Source organism: Protopterus annectens, chromosome 6.part1, assembly GCF_019279795.1.
Source record: "Protopterus annectens isolate FY-2018-M chromosome 6.part1, PAN1.0, whole genome shotgun sequence".
Taxonomy (NCBI): Eukaryota; Metazoa; Chordata; order Ceratodontiformes; family Protopteridae; genus Protopterus; species Protopterus annectens.
Window position 1 is genome coordinate 274,869,902 of NC_056738.1, and position 12,715 is coordinate 274,882,616.

Below are 12,715 nucleotides of genomic sequence, written 5' to 3' on the forward strand. Positions count from 1 at the left end.
TTTCACAATACAAAAAATAGGCTCACAAAGGCAGAATATAAAGCAGAAGATTAGTAAAGTAGCAGTTAAACAAATAGAAACGGAAGTTATAGAATACAAATGAAGTGAGGGCGGCAGTGTAGAAAATCGAACACAGGTCACATCACAGCATGATGGAACATGGGAAAGAAAGAGATTTAAGATGGAGCAATATTTATGCAAAGGAGAAAGCAAAAGTAATCAACATAAAAAAGCAATGCCAAGGATATCTGAAGGGAAATACAGGCAAAGGCATCAGGATAAGAAAATAAAGGGGGAAATCAAACATTGGTAACATCACAGCATGACAGGACAGTGAGTCCTCAAATTAAGGACAAACAGGTGAGTAGGAAGCATCTACCAGTTGCTACATGAAGATACTCTGCAGCCTTCAGTAGGAAACCTGTACAAAAGTTCAGCTGGAGTTGCACAGCAAGGGAAAGAACAGGAAACAGGCAATTCTGACCAGTCAATGCTATGGCTTGATAGACCAGTGAGCTCACATATGAAAAAGCAATGGATGGCATAGGATGCAGCTTTAGAGAATATGTCACAGGAAGATATTCTGACGCTATCTGTAGAATGCCTGCAGGAAACGGAGAACAAAGAATATGTACTCAGTTTAAAAGAAAATAATAAGACTGATGAAGGAAATAGTTTACAGAAAATCAATAAGACCCACAATGTTAGAAGTCTGATAAACAAATGAATATGGTAATAAAGACTATTAACAGAAATTCATGTGACATAACAGAAGTAACTAGGATATATTACCATGCAGCTAAATTAATAACAGATAAAATCTTACCACAAAAATACAGGGCAATAATGAAAGGGAAGAAATCAAATACCACCATGGAAGAATCAAACAGAGGAAACTATAAAGCAATTAAGACAAGAAGCATCACTGTTAGAAGAGTATAGATGAGGGAACAGATCAGCAACAATACTTAAAAAGACAGAAGTGATAAAGGCAATGCTCAGCATTAAAACAGACCAGGATTTAATGTACACTATTGCAAATAAAAAAACTAAAGATATCAGCACAGGCAGAAAAAATAAGATATGCAGATAAATACAAAGTAAGAGTAAAAAATAAGCAATTCATGGATGATCCAAAAAAGGTTTTACAGAGAATTGAGAAACAAAGCAAAAGGAATAGAAATCCCACCAAAAAAAGGAAGAAGAAGAAATAGACAGATTTTGGAGAAATCCCTATGAAGACCCTGTGGAACATAATAAAGATGTTGTTGTATCTTTCGGCTTTTCCCTGTTAGGGGTCGCCACAGCAGAACTCCGGTCCGCTAATGATTGGCAGTAGATTTTTACGTACCGACTTGCCAGGCCTGACGCACAACCTTCAACGAAGGTATGCCCATTCATGCATGTCTCCACACAGAAGACGCTTTAGCTGAGAATCGAACAGGACAACGTCTTACTGTGAGGTGACAACGCTACCGCAGCACGAACATAATAAAGATGCTGACTGGATAAAAGTAAAAAAAGTAAAAGAAACAGAAAGAAGTTCAAATGTACGTGATATGAAATGGGATGAAGTAATGGCAAGAGAAATTGAAACAAAATTAAGAAAAGCTCCTAAATGAAACCCCCCCCCCCCCAGGCCCAGATGCAATACAATTTCTGGCTAAAAGTATCAACATCTTTAGACAAGGATTTAGCCCTGATTGACAATATATATATATATATATATATATATATATATATATATATATATATATATATTTGTTTTTATTTTTTATTTTACATTTGTTGACCGGGCTAGTCTGGCTGGATACATGTCCATTTTCAGCAGAGGCCCGAGGAGAAAAGAAAATATATATATATATATATATATATATATATGTGTGTGTGTGTGTGTGTGTGTGTGTGTGTGTGCACCCCAAACAGACATCAACCTGGTTAACAACAGGAAAAATGATACACCTCCTCAAGAGTGAACCTACAAGCTATCCTAAAAACTATAGACCAATAGCTTGCCTTCCGACGATGTGTAAACTATACACTGGAATTGATGCCGACAGAGTTTATAGTCATTTAGAAGAAAATTCAGAAATACAGAAGAGTAACAAAAGAAAGTCATATGGAACAAAGGATCATTTGTTTTTAAATAAATCATAATGGAGAATTGTAAAAAGGGGAAGCATCTAAGTATGGCATGGACAGACTGCAAAAAGGCATTTGACAGCATCCCACATTCATGGACAAAGGAATGCTTACAAATGTATAAGATACACCCTACATCGATCAATTACATTACAGTGACCAGGAAGCAGTGGCAAACCACCCTGCAGCTAAGCCATGATAAATGACAAATTATTATCCCAGGGATAAAAATTCAAAGGGGAATATCCCAGGGTGACTCTGTCACCGTTGCTCTTTTGTCTCGTCATTAACAGGTTAAGCTACTTAACAGATTAGCGAATAGTCACAATTTGGAGCCCAGAAAAAAGTGTAAAGACTTCTCACCTTCTTTTTGTGAATGATTTAAAACTGTATAGTTCATCAGATGAGGAGCTGAAAGTACAACTAAAAGTGGTCAAAACTTTTTCAGATGATATAAGAATGTAATTTGGTCTTGATAAATGTGTAAAAGTAACACAAAACAGGAAAGCTGCAGCACAAAGAAAACAGCAGTCTGGGACAGGGATATGATATAAAGGAACTTGAGCAAGAGGAAGTGTATAAATATTTGGGAATTGAAGGATAGACAACAAAGCATGAATAAATACAAACAAAACTCAGTAAGGAATATTTTAAAAGACTAAATTTAATACTGAAAATAGCCCTGACATCTAGGAACAAAATCCAAGTTATAAACCAAGTTGCTCTTCCTGTTCTAACTTACATTTTTTTGTGTGACTAACTGGTCCCAAAAAGTATTGGATCGGTTGGACAGAAAAACAAGAAAAACGCTTCAAGCTTATCAAAGTGATATATAAAAATCAGGTGTATACCAAGATTATATATTCCTTGTTCTGAAGGAGGTATGGGTCTCTTCAAAACTGATTACATGTATAGATCTGCAGTCATAGGACTGCATACATATCTGCTAACCTCATCAGATCCAAACATAATGAAAGTTTTGAAACATGAAGAGAACAAGTCTAAGATGACTTCCTTGCTTAGTACAGTACAAGCATATTGGTGTTGAGCCGGAATGGAAACCAAACCAGAAGTAGAAAAAAAATCAGGCAGCGACTGAATATGCCAAAAAACAAAAGAAAGACTATAAGGAAAAGGATCAGATGAGAAGGAAAGAAATGTGGAAAAAGAATAAATATAGTTGCAAGTCTGAAACCTCCTGGAACAACCTCATGTTGATCAGACTCTGACACAGGAATGGTTAAGGAGAGGGTGAATTTAAACCAAAAAATGAAAGGTTAATATCGGGGCTGCCCAGGATAGAGGATTATGTACACGTTGGTTTACAAAGTCCATTGAGCATGTGGAAGAAACAGACAAATGCAGGTTCTGTAAAACAGAACTAGAAACAGTCGCACATCTTATTGCTGGGTATGATACACTAATGACAGAAGGCCTGTATACTGAAAGGCATAATAATGTGACAAGACTGTTGCACTGGAGATTGTGCAAACATTACAATAGTGAAGTAACTGAGAAGCATTGGAAACATGAGCCACAAAGCTTTATAGACAATGATGAATTTTATTTCACATGGGATCACTTAAAAAAATAGATACAAGAAGACAAAGGTAGCACTGATCATTGGAATTGCTACGCCTAGTGACTACAGTGTCTTACGTACAGAGAGACACAAAGTCAAAATGCCAGGATTTACAGGCAGAAATGAGGGCTATGTGGCTGAAGGATACCCAGACAGTTCCAGTAATAGCAGGATCAATTGGTCTCAAAAGAAAGAATTTATAGTCTAACATATGCTACCAATACATCAACACCATATGAATTGCAGGAAGAATCAATTATGGCCATGTTGTGGGTGCTGCAAAGAGAACTTTTAGCTAACATCAAAGACTGAAATAATACTAATCTCATTAACTTTAATCATACTTTGACTTAGGAATGGAGCCCATTCTCATCATGGTATTAGAAACCCAAACGTCTTGGACAAATTAAGCCAACAAGTATAATATTAAAAGGTCACAGTTCTTGCCCTCCTCCTCAGCAACTTTTCTCAGCCCGGATTTCATTGTTTGGTTAAAGTGCTTCACTAATCCTAACATTTGAGAATGGAATACTAAAATTTTTAATTGCTTAACCTTAAAGCATTAGCACAGCTGGTTTATTCTGGACATAAACATAGTCCCCTGGTCAGTAAGTACTTCCTTAGGCATCGCTTCTCTGAAAATAAGACTACCTTCCTAGCTACATATTTAGCTATAGCCTCAGGATACTTATTCTCATAGTCCAATAACCAAAATATATTGAAATCCACTGCTGGATTTTACCAATGACCCAACAAGGGCCTTATCTATACATTCAAATGGCGCCTCTATGACAGGCATTCAAATCACAGAATATCCGCCAATGAAGTTTTCAACTTCTTCCACTACTACTGGCAAATAAAACCTTGTTAGAATCCGTGCTTTAGCTTTGTCCGTTCCTAGCTGCCCTCTTAATATTATGGCTATGTCCTGACTTAATTACTAGGTTTTTGAAAGGTTTGGGCACATGTAGTTGTTGCACATCCTCTCTGTCCTTACTTACGTTGTATAATAAAATCATTCTGCACCTTAAAGTATAAGTAAGGAACTGGGAACATGCAGTTCAGCCTCTTCCCCTGCAACTCCAGCTATGTTTCCCCTTGCTCTGGTTAAAAGTATTACCTGGCCATTGTGTCTTTTTAAAGCTTATTTGACTACCCTTGAGAACAGCAATGTCTAGAATTTCTTCAGGGTCACCATGTCATGAGACAGTACTGTCTCCTCTTCTGCCAACACAAACACTAACTTTTGTCTTAACAAAGGCAACTCACAACATTATAATTTAGTGTCAGTTACAGCCTCTTCCTTATACATTTTAATGTGCTTCTTTCCTTTATCAGGCTGATGCATATAACCCTCTTTCTTTTGCTTAGATTTCCTGGATTTTGCTCAACAGGAATATAATTTTTTTTTTGGGGGGGGGGGGGGGGTCTGTTTTTCACATCCACACAGAAATGTTAACAGTTCCATTTCTATTTCAGCATATCTCAGATGTGCATTTATAAATGCTTTTGAAACACACACAGTGGAATACCGAAGTTTTTAATTGCTTGTTACAGGATCACAGCTACTACACCACATTTTGATAAACATTTACTAGCAATACAACCGGCTTACTCACATTACAGTAATTTAGCAGCAGTGCTTTTATAACTATTTTTCAGCATTGCAAAATGCTTTTTTTTTTACAGATTCAACCCAAAAGTTAAGAAAGAAAGAATGCATTAGAACCCAGATAAAGTCCAAAAAAACAGAAATATAAAGTAACAAGAATCTAATTTAATGTAAAATTAGAAATGTACACAGAATGGTAAGCGCTTTCAGTTACCCGCTTCTTCAGACCATCAACCCAAAAGTTGTACACTCCTCTACCAGTGTTCTTAGAGAGACAGTTATCTTGCATATTAGGTACATATTTTGAAAAATACTGCATTACCTGTAGGAACATGTCGACTTCTGACTGGCATTTACAGAACTTCTTTGACCTTTTTGTATCAGGCCTCTGTCATCTGAAATTTGAATACAGCTCACGTATTTTAGACTTTTTACTCATTTTCCATTTGGTCTTTTCTAACCTGAATGTATGCTGCGATTTATTAAGCAGTAGTAGTAGTTTTTTGTATCCTCCTTTGGGTTTGAAACTACAGTAATAAAGTACTCATTTTTGCAACAGTTTACTTATACAGTAGTTCTGTGGAATGCCTCTGTGGCTGACAAAATACCAAGCAGAAGTCCATGGCCTCTTTACCTTCTAACACACATTAAATGCAAACAGTTTGGAATTTTTTAAATTTTACTGTATTTGACAAAATTTCTGTTTTGATCTAACGCTGCAGTTGACATTGTTGAGACTACACATTTAACTGACAAGAAATACTTTAAATTACATTATTTAGATCTTGCTGATTAATATGGACATAAACTCTGCCATTCTTTGGAACTATAAACTTATTATTTAGCCATTATGTTATTCATCACTACTTTAATTGACTGTTTTTACTTTAATCGCTTCTTAATTCATTCCTGAGGGCTATTGTACTTTTACCGGATCATGCGTTAATGCATACCACTAGGAATTATTTCTATTTTACATTTTCTTGATAAACTTTCTAAGCTTGTAAATAAATCAGTATAACCATGAAAGATAACACTGCTCTGGCTCTGTGCACTATTTAACATGTCTTTGTGACTATATGGCTGCCCCTGAATATATTCCAGAAAAAAAATTAACTTTCTGCTTTTATAATCTGAATTTAATACTCCTAGCTTTTCACAAGCCAAATGACGCAAAATATTACAGTGCTTTGTTTTTATGTGCTGCAGTTTGAAACTACATATCATACTGTCCATATAAGTAAATCTTGGCACACTGGCTTTATCTGGGGCTTAGATCATCCTAACCATACAGTTACAACTCTCATTATTAATTCTTAGCATTTCTTGCCAATAGTTCAACAACTGGAGTTGCACTAATTTTTTCACCATTTCTGACACATTTTCAGACTTTACTGCAGCAATACTCTTCAATTTAATAGTGCAAAAAAAAAAAAAAAAACTGATCACTTTTGTGTTTTTTTAACACGTCTGTCTATTCGTTTACACATCTTTGGAAAAAAATGTTTGGTTTACCACAGCTGCTATTAAACTGATAAATTGCAGGCTAATGTTTCTTTTCATGCTTACAGCTGCACCTAGTATACAAGGATTGCACCATACTTTCCATGCACTTCATTGCTAATGCCCACACTTTTACAAAGCATCTACACTTTGTCTCATCTTTGCTTTTATGTGCTTCACAGTTTATGTTGTATACATTCATTTCCTCAATTGAATCTTTTAATTCTGCTTATAGCTTTACTTATAATGCAAATTATCTCCAGCTTTAGATACTGTCAGAGCTGCACTTTATTTTTTTAAAAGTCTGCAACTCATCAAATTCTTCAGTTCAGTAAAATAAGTAGCAACATTCTTTGTAGGACTTTGTGCCCTTATAAACAACAAATGGTGACCAAACAATTGTTAAATCCATCCTAGGCTCACAATATGTCATTTAGATCTTTATAATTGTTGCTATTTTCTCTCTTAATTTTTCAAGAAGGTAAAACTTTTCAAATGCTTGCAAGACTTCCCCAGTGATATGCATACATCACAAGTGGAATATCACAGGGAGTTGAAGGTGATCACCTCATGTTCCTTGCCAGTGTTGATGTGTGTACATATACATTCAGAGAGTCACAGAGATACTGGAGGATAGGCAGTACTCCAGCATTTAAAGTATACTATGATAGACAGTCCACTTATCACACAGTTTGCCAACAGCAATCTGGTCTATAATTTACATTATTTTACTTCATAGCCTTATCACAGCAGTAGCAGCAGTAGAGTTGTACAGAGTATGGGGAAGGGGATCTTTCTTGGCTAAACTACTCTAAAACAATCCTTATGGATGATAAAAGTAAGGAGTAAAGAGCCTGTCTGTAACATATGGGAATCATTCATGGATACTGTATAATATAAGCAACAAAAAAAACATATCACATTTTTGATAACTTTTATTATTTTACAAGAAGAGGGGGAGAACAGTTGCTGTTTTTCTCACACAGTATGACAGACAAAGGGCACCTGAAGCTACAGAACAGTGTGTAATTAAAACTTATCCCTCCAGCTCTGGAAGTTTCCTCTCTAACCTTCAATGACTCCAACCTGAGCTATTATATACAATACAAATATACAAATCAAGTCGTAACCTCACAGTTCAAGCAAGTTCATACTTCTAGTACCAGAAGGATTACTAACAAAGTGCAAATGACACACTGTTCAGTACAATCTATTATTTACAGTGATAGTATCCATTAGATTTTAGGTATTAAATTGGATTTTATAAGTCACAATAAATGCAGTAAATATTAATTTACACCATGTTTTGTAAACAATTTATAAAACATCAGCAAGTTTTAAGATGAACTATTTCTATAACTTGTAAGTAGCATGGTTTCACAGTTATTCATGTAAATATGAATGGACAACATTAGATGCTTGAAGCTATTACTAGGATAATCCTAGAAAAATGCCTGGAGGTATCCCTAAGGTTTAATGACTTGTGCTCATAAAACATAAAGGATAAAAAAGAATTAATGCTGACCCTAGTCTCCAAGGTATCCAAGACTCCCTTGTCAGTTTATGATTTGCCTAGGCTATTACTGGATTAAAATATGTCAGGTAGAGCAGGTGGATTGGACACTCTAAATTGGCCCTAGGTGTGAATGCATGTGTGTGCCTTCTGTGGAAGGTTGGGCGCCAGGCTGGCAACTCGACACTGTAAAACTCCACTGTCAATCATGAGCGGACAGGTGATCCACTGTGGCGACCCCTAACCGGGAAAAGCCGAAAGAAGAAGAAGAAGCCCATAATGCTGATGCTGGGATAAGATATATGTAAAACATATTCAAAACCTGTGTTGTAGTCTGCCAATAGTTTTTCAGAGTCACTAGTACTTTGGGTTTACCGCCTATCAAACTGTCACAGTCTTGCAGCAAGATTTATCTTTGGCTGGAGAGTTGGTACTGCTACTGTAATATTTATATGCCAGAGTGGTTTCATTACAATGGAGACAATCCTGGTGCACAGTTTAATGCTGACAAATTTTTTACCTCAGAAATGCTCCTTGTCACGGTTACAGAACTTTACAACGGCCAATTCAAGAATCTGGGCATGGAAAACTATATCTATTCATTTTTTTACAGTTTCTTTTATAAACGTACTGTGTTGCTGTCTCATACATATAACGAACAGTCTCTGGCATCAGAGTGGAAGCAGATTTCTATGAATCATTGCATTACTACTTAATTCAGTCAACAAAAGATTCAGTTCACAATAACATGAAATAAAAGCTGAAATTGAATACGTTTTCATTTTATATGCAGCTGGCTAATACCACACACATCCTTCCATTCAGAGAAGGTAACAGGACTTATAAATGCTTTTCTTTGCAGGAAAAAAACTCGCAACTTAATTAAAACTTGGATGCTAAACCAACTGCTCAGTGACTGGTGGGATGCACACCTCTTAAGAGCAAGAAATCAGGAGAAAGCAAAAAATAAAAGTGTTACAAAGGCCTAAAAATAGGGATGGTGTTTAAATATTTATTTATTTAACATTTTTTGACTGGGAAAGTCCGACTATGACAGAGTCTATTTTCAGAGGAGTCCCTAGGAGAAACACTCCAATCGCATGTCTTTGGAATGTGGGAGGAAAACCGGAGCCACCCGGAGGAAACCCACGCGAATGCAGGGAGGACATGCAGACTCCGCACAGAAGGCACTCCAGCCAATAATCTAACTGGTGAACATCTAGCTGTGAAGTGACAACATTAACCGGTGCACCACTGCACTGCCCAATCAAACCAAACATTGTTCTTCTAAAAGTACAGTTGTGTACCTACCATAAATGTAGATGTTCGAGTGTATTCACTGTTGGAGTCATTACTCTTGGGTTATCCCTTCTGGCAGGCTACCCTCAGTCGGCCAGAATTCCAACGTCTAGGTCCGGCGTCAGTTGCTGTCGCCTCTTCCCTGACGTCAGTGCGCCAGGGGTATAAAAGATGCAGCCGACGCCATTTTCTTCAGTTTTTCTTGCCCCAGATGTCAGGTGCCCCCAAGTTGGTAGGCTGAAAAATATGCCAATAAATATGCATGCACAATAATAACATTTCCTTCATCTACAAACAAATACACCACATAGGTTGTATAGGATAGAGAAGTACAGATAAGGCCCAGCAAAGAAAAGGGGGATGGTGGGTAGGTAACCTGGACTGCAACAGTGAATACACTCGAACATCTACATTTATGGTAGGTACACAACTGTACTATGTTCATCGTGTTTCACTGTTGCAGTCATTACTCTTGGGTTGAATCCCAAAGCTGAGGATGGGTGGCTGGGCTAAATAGGATTAGGAGAGGCTATGAGGCCCTGCAGAACTGCAGTGGCAAAGCCTGTTCTGGATTTAGAGTAAAGAGGTAAGTGGTAGTGCTTTGTGAAGGTGTGCACTGAACTCCAAGTTGCAGCCTCTAAGATATCTTTGGTTGGAACTCCTCTGAGGAAGGCTGCTAAAGTGGCTGCTGCTCTGGTAGAATGAGGCCTAATACCCTTAGGCGCTGACTTGCCATGCTGAAAATAGCAGAAACGGATGCAATGGCCTATCCATTTAGAATAGCCTTTCCTTGCAATCCTGCAGCATATGACACAAAGTTGCTCAGTCTTTCTGAAAGCTTTAGTTCTGTCCAAGTAGAAGCGTAACTGCCTGTGTATGTCAAAAGAATGCAGAATTTTCTCGCCCTTGTTCTGTGGATTTGGATAAAAGGTAGGCAAGTGAATGGTTTGGTTGAGGGCCACACTGGACACCACCTTAGGCATAAATGTAGGGTTTGTCCTCAGAGAAACCCTGTCTGGATGAAAAATGATAAAAGGTTCCACAGCCATGAGTGCTTGTAACTCCGAGACTCGTCTTGCAGAGGTTATTGCTAGGAGCAGAGCTGTTTTCCACGATAAGAATTTTATATCCACTGTTGAGGCTGGCTCGAAAGGAGGAAGTGTGAGTTTTTCCAAAACATAATTGAGGTCCCAGGCCAGAATTGGTGCTCTCCTTGGAGGCCTAATGTTTTTGGCCCCTCTGAGGTACTGCCTTATTAAAGGATGAGAAAAGATAGGTGGTTCCGTATTGTAATGGGCTGAAATGGCAGAGGCATGAATCTTAATTGATGAGAAGGAAAGGCCTTTGTTCAGCATCTCAGTTAGGTATTGTAAAATCCGAGGTATATTTGGTACAAACGTGTCAATGCCTTGTTCTTGGTTCCAAGAACAGAATCTCTTCCATTTTTCTGCATAAGGTTTTCTGGTACTGGGCCTCCTGGCCGCCAAGATAACATCCATAACAGCTTTTGAAAGAGGAGTGTTCTGAATGGCTACATTATCCGCCATGCTGCCAGATTTAAGGTCCTGAGTTGGCTGTGCAGAATCCGATTGTTTTGTTGGGTCAGCAAGTAAGAAGTTTGAGGCAATATCCATGCTGGACCTTGAGACAAGCTGTTTAGGACTGGGTACCAGTGCTGGTGTGGCCAGTCTGGTGCAATCAGTATCATTTTTGGCTTCTCTTGTCTGACCTTTAGGAGTACCCTGGGAAGGAGAGGCAGTGGAGGAAAGGCATATACTGTTAGATTTTTCCAGCTGAATGATAGGGCGTCCACTTTCCATGCTTTCTTGTGATAAATCCTTGTGCAAAATCTCTGCAATTGGCAGTTGTGAGGGGAGGCAAATAGATCTATGTCTGGACATTCCCATTTCCTTGTTAGCATGCTGAAGACTGGTGGATCCAGTTTCCATTCGTGGGGATCCATGAGGTTTCTGCTTAGTTTGTCTGCCAGTGTATTTGTTTTTCCTGGCAGGAATTGTGCTTGCAGGTGAACTTGATAAGTCAATGCTGTGTCCCATAAGGTCATCGCTTGTCTGCAGAGGGGGTAGGAATGTGTACCTCCCTGCTTGTTTATGTACCACATGACCGTAGTATTGTCTGTCTTTATCAGTAGCTGTCCTGGATGAAGCAGGTCCTTGAAAGCTGTCAGGGCATTTTGAACAGCTAGCATCTCTTTTTGACTGATGTGAAGATGCATCTGGTTTGCAGGCCATGTGCCCTGAATACATTTTCTGCCATATGGGCCCCCAGGCATAATCTGATGCATCCGTTGTCAGTGTCTGTCTGGCTGTGGGTAAACTGAATGGCAGACCCTTGTTGTGGTGACAGGCCTCTGCCCACCACCGAAACTCCTGTTGCAGGCAGGGAATGAGTGCAATTAGTGTCTCCAGGCTGTGGTAATGCTGTGTCCAAATACTTTTTAGATACCATTGTAGTTTCCTCATATGCAGTCTGGCATATGGAATTAGTAGAATGCAGGATGCCATGAAACCCAAGGCCTGCAGGATTTTCCTTGCAGATAAGTGGGTTTTTGTTGCCAATTTCTTGAAGTAAGAAGTCAGTTGCTTTTGTTTGTCTGGCGTGAGATAAGCCATCTGAGCAGTTGTATTTAAGCTTGCACCCAGGACTATTATCTCTTGAGAGGGCACTAGTTTTGATTTCTTTTCGTTTGCTGTGTACCCTAGGCCAATTAGTACTCTTTTTACAAACGCCAGATGCTTTAGAAGAATGTCTTTGTTCTCTGCTTGAATTAGGCAGTCTGTGAAGACCCTGGCGCAGTAGATAAGCCAAAGAGCAGTGCAGAGAATTGGTAATGCATTGAGCCTGCTATGAATCTGAGGTATCTTCTGCAAGACTGTCTGATTGGGACATGCAGGTATGCCTCTTTTAGGTCCAAAGTTACGAGCCAAGTCTTCTTGTCCAGCATTGGTAGTAGCTGCTGTAGAGTCAACATCGTGAATTTTGGAACTTTCAGAAACGTATTTAGTATAGACAGGTCCAGTATTGGTCTCCAGGTTTGGTCCTT

The 12,715-nt window shown here is 38.4% G+C and overlaps 1 protein-coding gene across 3 annotated transcripts in view; it reads right to left on the bottom strand.

Moving 5' to 3' along the window:
- The window catches only part of FAM126B (family with sequence similarity 126 member B), a 1,024,500-nt gene that overhangs the window by 859,823 nt on the left and 151,962 nt on the right, over positions 1-12,715 (bottom strand). The window lies entirely within an intron of this gene.